The following is a 12,132-nucleotide window of genomic DNA, read 5'->3' on the forward strand; positions in this document are numbered from 1 at the left end:
AGTATGGGTAAGACACATTCCTCAGACACGAGCTGGCTCAGGGACATGTCCTGAGTTCTCTGTCACCCAACTCCAGACTGCTCTGCTGGACTCCCATTTTCCAACCAAAGTCCAAAGGGCAGAAAGACATTTAAGTGAAGTGAGGCCACAGCTGACCACAGAACTCCAATGTATGAGAGGTGATGTGGTCATAGAGATGCACATGGTCTCGCAGGCAGACATCCACGGGCCCGATCCAACCCACAACAGTGTTCTGTTTGGTCTTCACATGGTTAAAAGAACTGTCGTAATCCAGTGCCTGTACTTAAAAACTGGGAATATTTCACATAAAATCCCAGATTTCTATTTTCTCTTGAAAAATCAGAAGGTGTAGCAACGCTTGGCCTGAATTCTTGCCCATATGTTTCTAGTCTGGTCCTACATGCATTTGCATTTATAACCCTATATAAATAACCATATATTTTATTGTTTTATTTAGTTACTATGTATGCATTAAGGGAGCAAGTAGTTTGTTAAACTGGTCCTTGTTATTACTGGAGCATTCCCCATGGTCACTGATCTTGCAGCACTTTGTGTACCTCTGAGTACAGGAAATCCTGAGAGCAGGAAGGAGAAAGTTCCGAAGGATGTTTTCCAGTTTCTTCCAGTTTTTCTTCTAAAAACCTCAGACAGTGTGGCAATTGCCATGACATTTCTTTGGTAAAGTTCTTCACTTCCTTTCTTTTAGGGAGATGGTTCCAGATCAAAGGATGTGCTTCTGTATCTCAGATTAGGGAAATTGAGACCAGAAATTGGGGCTCCAAACTCAGCTCTTCCCACTACTTTCCCAGGAGTGATTGGGCAAGTCCATTACCCTCCAGGCTTCAGCTAGAAAAATTGAGGCCACTATAAGGGGCCTGGATTTCATTCCAAGTGTGACAGGAAGCCGTGTAGGGTTTTAAGCACACAAGAAGCATCAGCAGGTTAAGGTTTGAAAGCTCCCTCAGGCTGTTGTGCTACATGGAGAATTGATTCTGTGGATGGAGGTTGTATAGAGTGGAAACAAGAGAGGCTTCTCTTGATCCAGGCAAGAGATGGTGATGGCGTATTAGTTAGTCACCAATGCTGCTGAAACAAGTTACTACAAACTTAGTAGCTTAATATAAAACAAATTTATATTGTACTGCCCTGGTTATCAGAAGTTCAATATGGGTCTTACTGGCTAACATCAAGGTATCATCAGGTTGCATTCCTTGTGGAAGTTTTAGCTGAGAAGCCATTTCCTTCCCTTTTTCCAGTTTCTAGAGGTCACCGGCAGCCCTTCGCTTATGAGCCCTTCCTCCATTCTCCAAGCCAGCAGTGCGGCATCTATATCTCTCAGGCTCTGGCCCTCTTGCCTCCCTCTCATAAGAACTGCTAATTACATGGAGCCCGCATGGATAATCCAGGGTAATCTTCCATCTCAAGATCTTTACCTTAATCATATCTGCAAAGATCCTTTCGTTACAGAGGGTAACATGTCTGAGGGTTCTATAGACAAGTTTGCGGGGAGGGCGATTAGTATGCCCACTATAGAATAGAAACTATAAAGATGGAAAGGATAGGATTTGTATATAGTTAAGAGTTGTATCTTCTGTGTGCTACAGATTTTAGGCACTTTTCCAGAGAGTCTCTTCCACAAATCCCAAGCATTTCTTACATTATAGTCCCTTAATGGCAAATAAGCCACTTTTAAAAGTGAGAGGACCAGCCGTTCAGTGGCAGGCAAACAGGAGAAAAGTGAAATTTTGTACACACACAAACACACACACACATATATACATGTGTATGTATGTGTTTGCATATTATATATGCATACACATATACATATATTACCTACATATGTGTGTATTTATGTATATGTATGCAGTTGAATGCTTGGATTATTATATATACATATATATGTGTATAATGTGTAACTGTATGTATATAAAATTATGTACATGAGTGCATATACACACACACACACACATACACACATATAGTGGACTGCTTGGATTTTCACTCTTGTTCCAACACTGATTATCTGTTCTCTTGGGCAGTCATTCATCCTCCCCTGAGCCTCCGCCTTCTGGCCTCTCCAATGGTGTCCACAATATCAGTCCTGTAATTCATGGGGTTCTGTATAGACAAATGACATTATGCACATGAAAGAACCTGGTATAGAGCATAGGACTCAGTGAAGCTGAGACTTAATTAATGAAGAATTATCTCGGAATTTGAAATTTAAATCATTTCTGTCCACTGCTCCATCCAGCTGCCCTGTTTTGGTTCCTCCCTGCAGAAAGATTCAAGTCATACAGGTTTCACCTTGCTGCTGGCTGGGAAGGGGACAGGGAGGGCCCCAAGATCAAAAAGCCCTGGGAGGTTAAGTGGATTATTTAATTTCATAAAGAAAACCATGGCAAGAATTAGAAGAGCTGCCAGGTTTTCTGTGTTGTAGTCCAGGGTGCTCCGCAGGCCACCAAGCTGATGTGTTCTCTGAGCATCTGCTCCACGTACAAAGCACTGGGCTCAGCGCCTACAGGTGTTATTATCGTGTGTCGTTCTCACATCAACCAGATGGGGCTGCCCCACTGTGACTCCCATTCACAAAGGACAGCGGGCCTCAGAGAAGGTTAGCCACCTGCCCGAGATAATGTCACTAGTACATGATAGAGCAGCTAAGTCTGTCTGATTTTAAAGCCCTTGGTTTTAATTGCTCTGCCATACTTGTCTCCCAATGGCTGTGTCTTAGCTATAAGTGCAAGAAGAAAGATAGATAAGGTAAGATAATTTTCAAGCTAGCTACCGCATGATCAACATGGTATTCTTTTCAGGTTAGATCCTCTTACATCCATTTTTAATCAATAAAAATTAGCCCATGCCTATATACAATACTCTTATTTTCATTATTTAATTTGGTCTCCAGTTAAAGATTTTACGCCCATTTCATAGATACAGAAACTGAGGCTTGGAAGGATTGAACAACCTGCCTAGCGTTACACAACTTGTAAAGGGATTCTGAACCTCAAGAGCAGGTCTTCTGGATCCAAATCCATTGAAGTGTTTTAAGGAACTAAGATATCCTAGGTCCACTTCCTTGTTCCACTAGAAGGAAACCAAGACTCCGCTGGGAAGTGACCAGTTCAAAGACACACAGGGGCTAAAAGGAGAGACCTGAGCCTCAGGCAGATTTGTGCTCAAAGCCCAGCTTCCCCGCTTCCTTGCTGCAAGCCCTTGCGAGGCTTCCTTAAAATTCTCTATTAAAAGGTACACTTTGCTTGTCTGCCAAAGGGGGTTAATAATACTGGCCATAGACTTTTGTGAAGGTTTAACACACGATTAAAAGTTCCCAACATGTAGTAAATGGTGGCTCTTAGTGACACAACTAAAGCTAGAGTCCAGGGCTCATCACCCAGCCGGGCGTGTTTCAGAGGACACTCGGGGCCCTGTGCCATTTTCAGTCATATCCGCATGCGTAATGACATAATGTAATGCAGAGTGTTCAGTCTAAGCAGCGTGTGTGGTTTCTGAAGCAGACAAAACACACTAACCATATTCTCTCAGAGCTTCAATCACCTTCACCAATTTCTTCCTATTTTAACAAACAGGTCAAGGGTCACCCTTTGCAAACCTAAGTCTAATATACCATCATTCAAGTTAGGGTAGATTCTGAAGTTACAAGTTTTAGTGCTACAGTAAAAGTCTGAGTTTGGTCACTTCATGTGCTAAAGAACACTGGTTATATTTGATGTGCCTGTAATACAGGGAAATGTTAAATTTTTTTTTTTTTATAAAGTTTTCAGGAAAAAAAAAACGCTCACGTCTGAATGTTTTATTATTCATATTAAGCTCTTTAAACTGCCCAGCAGTTCTTGTTTCATTTAAAAAATCTTAAATTTGAGACATAAACTTCCTGACAGTGCGGGTCCCTTTAAACGTGATATATGCCCTGACAGCAGAGAAATAAGACCAGTCGAGTGTGCTAACTGCAGACGGTAAAAGTCATGGTCAGGTGAGAGGAATCAATTAGAGCGAGAACGAGGCTGTGTAAATTTCAGGGCTCAAATGGCAAAATATGAAGACAGTGCTGAATTTAAAGCCCTGGCTGATGTGATTGTATTTCATTTCCTGATTGGCAAGACAACCCTAGATGGGGTATTAAACTGGGTTAAAAAAAGAAAAAAACGTTTTCTTCCTGTTTAAAATAATACAAAGGAAGAAAAAAAAAAAGATCCAAAGAAGGGTAACAACAAATTTGAGGATTTATGTGCGTATTCGAGAAAAGACAGAGAGAGCCTGGAGGTGGGAAGAAAGGTATCTGAAGTCAGAATTCGGGAAGGGGCGACTCTGAGCCTCAGCACGTGACTGCCTGGGTCCCGCCCGCCCACTGCCAGCGGCCCCATCAGTTGTCTGAGCTCTAGCTGCGAGCCTGTGCGGTGCCTTACATCAGCAGCAGATCTGATGTTTATAAGCAAACAACAGCTTTGAAATCTTAAAGTATACACCAAAAGGGTGTCCATGCCTCCCAGCTTGTCTGCCAGCGGAGCTAACAGAGCAGAGGAGCTGCAGAAGGGAGCAGCCTCCGGAATCCCCTACCTTCCCATCCCAGCTCAGGAACTTCCCGGCCATCAGCAAACCTCGCTGAGACTCGGTTTTGTCATCTGTAGAATGTGGGGAGGGTACACATGGGGCCTAATTTGCAGGGTTGTTCTTAGGATTCAGTTAGGTCAGTTCAGGTGTTAAGCACACCATCTGGTTCACAGGAAGCACCCCATAACTGTTGATTATTATCAGTTTATAATTCAATATAGGAAAGAATCAGTGGCTATGAAGAGAAGGGAAAGGTATGGAAAGTCTCATTTCCACACTTCACTCCTTTCCAACCATGCCCACCACGTCCCCACAGGGCTAACTTCACCTCGCTCCTGGTCTTATCCCAACACCGATCATACCTACAGTTAACGACCGGACCAAACCGAGAGCAGTGTTAGTGCAGCAGCGAGACCTGGATTGGAAGGCAGAGGGCCTGCAACCAAACCTGTTTCTGCTACTTAGAAACTGAGAGGGCACCAGGAAGTTACTGTGCCTCCTTGAACTTCAGTCTCCTCACCTGGAAAATGGGATGATTGACTCTATCCTGTCTGCCTTGCAAGCCCATTGTGGGAATAAACTAAATCAAGCAACTCAAATGGATACGACGGCCTGTAGTCGGTAGTGCACTGTCAAGACGTTTGGTAACATTACAAGGACTGCAGAAACCTACCTTGATTGTAGCTCCCATTTAGACACACCCGTAAGTCAAAGCTGCTCTCACAATGATTCTAACCTAGCCCTCCCTCGGCAAGCTATCTACTCTGTACTTTGCACTTTAGAGAAAAGAAGAAAAGAGGAAAGGAGAAGACAAACCGTGTCCCAGAATAGTGCAGGAGCTAAGCCAGAAAAACAAGGACAACGTACATGCCATGGCCTCCCTCCCCAGGGCAGACCTCACCAAACCTTGACATCCCTCTCTCTCACTAAGCCCAGATAGGGCTTCAGGATCTTCCTTAACACAGTATTCATATACACTCACTACTGGCCACTGCCATCAATTGAAAGACCCCCTGTAAACATGTTTAAAAGAGGGGGGTATAAAATTCTGAACTCTGGAGTCAGACTTGGATTCTAATGCCACCTATAGCCCTTACTAACCGGAGAATAACTGTTACTCTCTACTTCTTATCTGTAAATGGTAATTGCAAGGTGAGCTTCATAGGTGAGCTCTGACGGTTCCACCAGAAAACATCTGCCCAACAGTAAAAACACAATCACTGTTAGCTACAATTATCATCATCAATAACTTGCTTTCCCTCTAAGGTTAACTTTTCCTTTCCTTCCTTCCAAAAAAAAAAAAAAAAAAAAAAACCACTCAGATTCACGGAGAAAATTATGGGCTTTAAAGAGAGACAGCCCCAGGATTGAATACCATTACTGCCATTACTAATTGCATGATCTTGAGCAAGTTGTTCCAACCGCCTTAGCCTCAGTTTCCTCATTTATAAAAGGAGGAAAGCCTTTTAGGACATGGGAAGGATTAAAATGAATAATATACATAATGGGCTTGGCCCCCAGTGGGCTCTGATCAACGTTCCAATATTAGTTGAAAAATAAATGAGTACCAAGGAAATAGGATCAAATCAAATCCATTGGAAACATTACAGAGGAAACATTTTTCTGAGAAGCTTAAAGTGAAATCAAATGTCTGACGTAGATTAAATATTTTTTTCTCCTCTCTCTCTCCTCATGTCAGACCTGTTTCCACAGGATTTCATCTGCATAACGGAATTTGGTGGTTTTCACTAGAGGGCGCAACGTGTGCAGGAGCATTCTCTAGAGGACAAAGGACTGAAGGTTATTCATGTGTCATTGGTATGACTATCTCCCCTGACTTCTCAGATCTCAGCTCTCCCACAGCATCCCACGTCCCAGTCCCCCAGGCTTTCCCCTCCATGTGAACATAATATACCCTGTGATCTGATGGTTCTGGAACTACAGGGAATGCTGTACACTCCATGCCCATTCTTGGAGATTTCCAAAGCTCATTCACTCAACAAAGGCACTGAAAAGACCTGCAATTTAAAAAATATATATGTTTAACACAGTATTGCTCCCATGTATCTGACTACAGAAAACTTTTTTCAGGTTAACCCTTTTTTAACATTCCACATAATTACTACTTGAACAATGCTATAGTGTTGAATTCCCCCCCAAAAAAATGACCAAGGAAGAGAGATTTAAAATCTTAATATTTGCTATGATTGTCAGGCGGGCACAAAATACAGCGTTAACTGGAGACTGTATTCTCTCCTTTTGTGGGTTGAATTATGCTCTTGAAAAGAGAGCTTAAATCCTAACCTCCAGTTCTTATGAGTATTACCTTAATTGGCAATAGGGTTAAGTTAAAATGAGGTCAAACTAGATTAGGGGGCACCCTCAATCCAGTGTCCCTATAAGAAGGAAGAAACCTGGAGACACACAGAACAGACATGGAAAGAAGGCCATGGGGAAATGGAAACTGAATTTATAGTCATGCAGCCACAAGCCAAAAACACCAAGGACTGCCGGCCATCACCAGAAGCTGTAAGAGGCAAGAAAGAATCCTGAAGCTTCGGAGGGACTGTGGAACACTGCCAATAACTTGATTTCAGACTTCTTGTCTCCAGAGCTGAGAGGGTGAATTTCTGTTGTTTTAAGCCACCTAGTTGGTGGAACTTCATTATAGCAACCTTGGGAATCTAATAGAGTCAAACCTCAGTTCTCGAGCATCTCCCATCTCAAACAATTTGGTTCTCAACCATGTTGTTCATAGAAAAAAAAATGTCTCGGTGGTCAGACAAAACTTTGGTTCTCGACCTGATAACTCTTTCATGATGATACCTGTGTGATCAAGCAGGCATCTCTCAGGCAACAAATGAAGGAGAGAATGCACTAGTATGAATATGGTTTGGTTTTGGAACGAATTGATTCTCAAACAGCCTTCCGGAATGAATGACGTTTGAGAATTAAGTTTCCACTGTACACTTACTTGGCCACCAAATCTTTCTTCTACACTACTGGTTGCTTCTTCTCAGTCTCCTCTCCTGACCATTAAACGTTGGACTGCCCCAGGTGGAAGACCTTGAACCCTTTCTTAACTCTGTTGTAGCATAATGCATAGTTGTCACATATGATCAGACCCAGGACCTTAGCTTGAATAGCATCTATGTGCTGATGAATCCACATTGCATATTTAAGACATACTTATTACATCCCAAATGGAGCCCTTGACCTATCTTTAAAAAATATTTTTAAAAGTTCTTCTCACCTAGCTTCCTTAGCTCAGAAGTGATCAATCTGTTCTCCCCAATTCCTCAAGTCAAAAGCCTAGAAGTCCCCCTTGAGTCCTCTCATTTCCTCAACACCTACCAGCAATCCACAGGCAGAGACCATTGAATGTGCCTTTGAAACATGTCCAGAATGTGTTCACGTTCACCCCCCATGTCACTCCCACACCACATCTTGCTTACACGAACGGACCACAGAAGCTCCCTCCTGGCATCTCTGCTTCTCTTCTCAGCCTTCCTGTCCATTCTTAACACAGGATCCAGAGTCATCACATTAAGTCATACATCTAACTATGCCTTTTCCATGGGATGGACCATCCCTGTAGAACAAAGTCTTAAGGTCTCATGATGGCCCCAAGTCCAGTCCTTGGCTGTCACTCAGATATCATTTCCTTCCACCCTTCCCCTTGTTCAGCGCCAGCCACTACTGACCTCGAGATTCTCTAACGAACAAGCAGGTATGCACTCAAGGACTTTATTTGCTGTGGCCTGAGCCCAAATCACCGTTCTCCCTGATACGTACACGGATATTCCCTTGATTCAATCAAGTTTCTCAAAAAAGGCAACTTTTCACAGAGTCTTTCCTCACTGCCTTGCTGAAAATGTAACTCTACCATCGCGTTCTACTCCCATGCCCTGACTTACTACTGGATATCACCTGTGTGGGTGCATGTGAGCATGTATGTGGGGGGGTGCATGCATGTGTGCAACCCTCATTAAGATGTGCACAGTAGAAGTGGAGGAGACATCAGCCATCTTATCCACTGTTGTGTTCTCCATGCCTAGGAGAACACTTGGTACACAGTCAGTGCTCAAAAAATATATTGAATTATTAATTAATTCTTTCCAGAAGAGTTGGGGAAGTTGCACAGGAAAAAATAATATAATTTACTGCTCCCAAAAATCAGCTGAAGTTTTTTTGTAAAATAGCTTTCACTGAAAGCTGAGAACAGGGCAGCTCTATGACAATATTATTCTGGCAAAAAGAATGAAGGCTTCAGAGCTATCTCTCAGTTTGTAGAAAAAAACACAGTTTCTAAAACTACTCCCCATATACATCATCTGAATCTTCTTTGTTTCATTTTTCACCACTAAAATGTGGGTACATTTTTTTAAGTCCATGGGGCAATGTTTCTAAACTGCTGTCCAAGTATCACATACTTTAAGAAACCTTTAAAAATCCTTATTTTTTATAGTCCTTCAAAGGAGATTTTCACATGAAACACTTACAAACACCTTGCAATAGGGATCATCTTAATTGGGAGCCAGGGGCTTTTCAGACATTCTTATTTAGACCTCAGATACTCCTAGGAAGAATATACTATATCATAAACCTCATTTTCCAGATGAGGAAATCAAGGCTGGGAGAGATTAAGTAACTTTCTCAAGAGTTTATGGCTAAGTGGAAAGTGGGAATTCCAACCCAGACATTTTGATTTCACAGACTCTCTTGTCCAAAATATTCTCTTGCATGACCCTGATCGGCAAGGCAATGTCACATAATAAATATTGCATATAATTATTTCCATTTTATAGAATAATAAACCTCAGATCACAGGAGGGAAAGGGGTCACTCGGGGTCACAGAGCAAAAGTCAGCCCTCACCCAGGTCTCTAGACCCTAGTTCAAAAACTTTTTAGTAATAAAATTACCCAACAATGGAATAACACCCATAATGGGAACATCATCCCATGAAGAAGACATTTGAGCAGCAGATGGGGACAAGGGTTATGTGCATATGAGTGAAGGCATAGAGTAGGAAAACGACCTGCCCAAGGTCACCCAGACAGCAAGCTCTTCCATTCGCCTCCCGGGGCTGACTTTCTACTCTATCACCAGAATGCCTTCAATCTACAGTGAAAGTCATCGGGTCACATGCATAGAATGCCTAAAACTACTACAAATGTTAAGATAAATTGTGGTGTGTGTGTTTATATATATCTATGAATGCAGTGAAGGGGAGTGGAAGTTTTTTTGTGGCTTGATTTTTTTTTTTTTTTTTTTTTTTTTTTGTAATTATTTGATGGCTATTTTGGTAACATCTTTTGGAGATTAAGTCCAATTAGGAAACAGATGGCACCGAAATATTGTCAAACACGTTGGATCATCAGCAAATCACTGACTTAATTATGCAAATAATTAAAATGTATATGTACACCTGATCATCCAAAAGCGGGCAAAAAGACTGATTTTAAGGCTGGTCATGAGCCCTGGCAAAGAGTCAAGGCAAAAGTGCCTCAGTCCAAGTTGGTGCTTCAGGGCCTCCTCCACATCCTGTCCGAGGAGGGCATATGGGAGGCAGAACCAAGAATGAAATAATAGGAAAAAAGTCCTCTGACCATGCCAGGACTGTGAGGCTGGGCTTGGTAAAGAGAACTCTGTGAGGGAAGACATGAAGCCTTCATTTCTAAGGCTCTCATCCCGCTTTTCCTCCAAGAGAGCTGGAAGCCTCCCCGTTGTCCCAGACTCGGGCTCCTGATTTGAAATATATCATCACTCACCCACTTTCAGCTACCTCCACCCTTTACCAAAAGCGCAAATCATTACATCATCCTACTTAGGAGAACAGACAAGGAGGAAAGATATGTGTTCAAGCGTTTGGCTTTGGCACCTGGCTCAGTTTTATCATCTGTAGAACGGGGATAATAATAACTCAAAAATGTCTGAAGTGCTTCCTCTGAGCCCAGTTTTATGCCATGCACTGTGCATGCGTGGCATTATCAACTGCTCACAACACCTCTGTGTAATTGTCTCCATTTTGTAAAAGGGGAAACTGAAGTTTAGAAAAAAGAAGCCACTTGCCAGTATTTGTTCAGATGAGGTTTGACTGTGAGTAATACCGACGCTAAGTAACACTGACCTCCATGCAAAAGAGGCTCATTTCTCTTTGGCCCACGTAGGCCATCCAGGGCATTCTCGATGGCTCTGTGATCATCAAGCCAACACGCAGTTCCCATTCCACAGTCCAAGATGGCTAATTAAGCTCCAGCCATGAGGTTCACAGGATAGCCCGCCCCCTCACTTAGAGGGTAAGTTTCAAAAGGTTGGCACACTGACTTGGCTCCCTTCCCATTGGCCAAAATGTGGTCACAGAGCCACACCTAACATCAAAGGATGCTGGGAAGTTCAGTCTTTCTTCTGATGAAGCCTGGGTCCAGCCTCCAAGATGACCTCCACAGATGCTGAGCCCCTGACCCCCATGGCCTTGTGCAGGCCTTTCCTACACTGAATCCGGGCTGATCTGTGTGACCAATAGACTACAATGCAAGTAACAGCATGTGGCTTCCAACACAGGGCACAAGAGGCATTGCAGTTTCTGCCTTGTTCTCTCAGGCTGCTTACTTTAGGGAAAGCCCATCATTATGCCATAAAGACACTCCAGCAGCCCTGTGGAGATATCCACATGTACAGGAGCTAAACTTCAACTTGCCAGCCATGTGCGTGAGCCAGCATGGAAATGTCAGGCCTGCAGAGAGAGTCAGCCTTCAGATGGCTGCAGATCTAATGGGTATGGTAGACCCTGAGCTAGAAACACGCAGCCAAGCTGCTCCCCAGGTCCTGATGCACAGAAACCGTGAAACTAATTAATAACTTGATTTTTTAAGATACTAAGTTTTGGGGTGAGTCAATACCCAGTGAGAGGTAAATGACTCACTAGCTAACACTTGGGAGATCTATTATGGAGGAGGAAGGAAAGTACACAGGAGACAACTAACCATCTCAGCCCCACTGCACACAAGCCTAAATGTAAGCAGGGCAGAATCCAAACCCACATCAACTCACTTAGGAGCCTGAATTTTTAACCAGCATCCTGGATACCTAACGCCTTTCTCTGGATTCCTGCAACATTTATTGTTCTTAGCAAAGAATTTCATTTTCAGTTGTAGGTTGCCTTGTCCTTTCTATGGAATTGTCACGCATGGTAATGTATTCTCCCTTCTGTGTCTTAAAGGTAGCAGTGTATGGCTTGTTTCTCTCTTCCTTCTTTTCTTCCTTCCCTCCTTCCCTTCCTCCTTCTGTCCTTCTTCCTTTATTTTTTCCTTCCATCCTTCCTGCCTCCTGCCTTTCTTCTCTTCCTTCTTCCTTCCTTCCTTCCTCCCTCCCTTCCTGCCTCCCTCCCTTCCTTCCTTCCTCCCTCCCTTCCATCTATCCATCCCTCTGCCTATTGCTGGGTCCTCTGACGAAGCCAGATCTGGCATTTCAGTTCATCTCGAGCTTTGGCTGAGGAAAGATCTTTTCCAAGTTCACAGGGTTAGCAGAATTCTGT

Source organism: Furipterus horrens, unplaced genomic scaffold (assembly GCF_987537825.1).
Source record: "Furipterus horrens unplaced genomic scaffold, mFurHor1.1.pri manual_scaffold_4, whole genome shotgun sequence".
NCBI classification, from domain to species: domain Eukaryota; kingdom Metazoa; phylum Chordata; class Mammalia; order Chiroptera; family Furipteridae; genus Furipterus; species Furipterus horrens.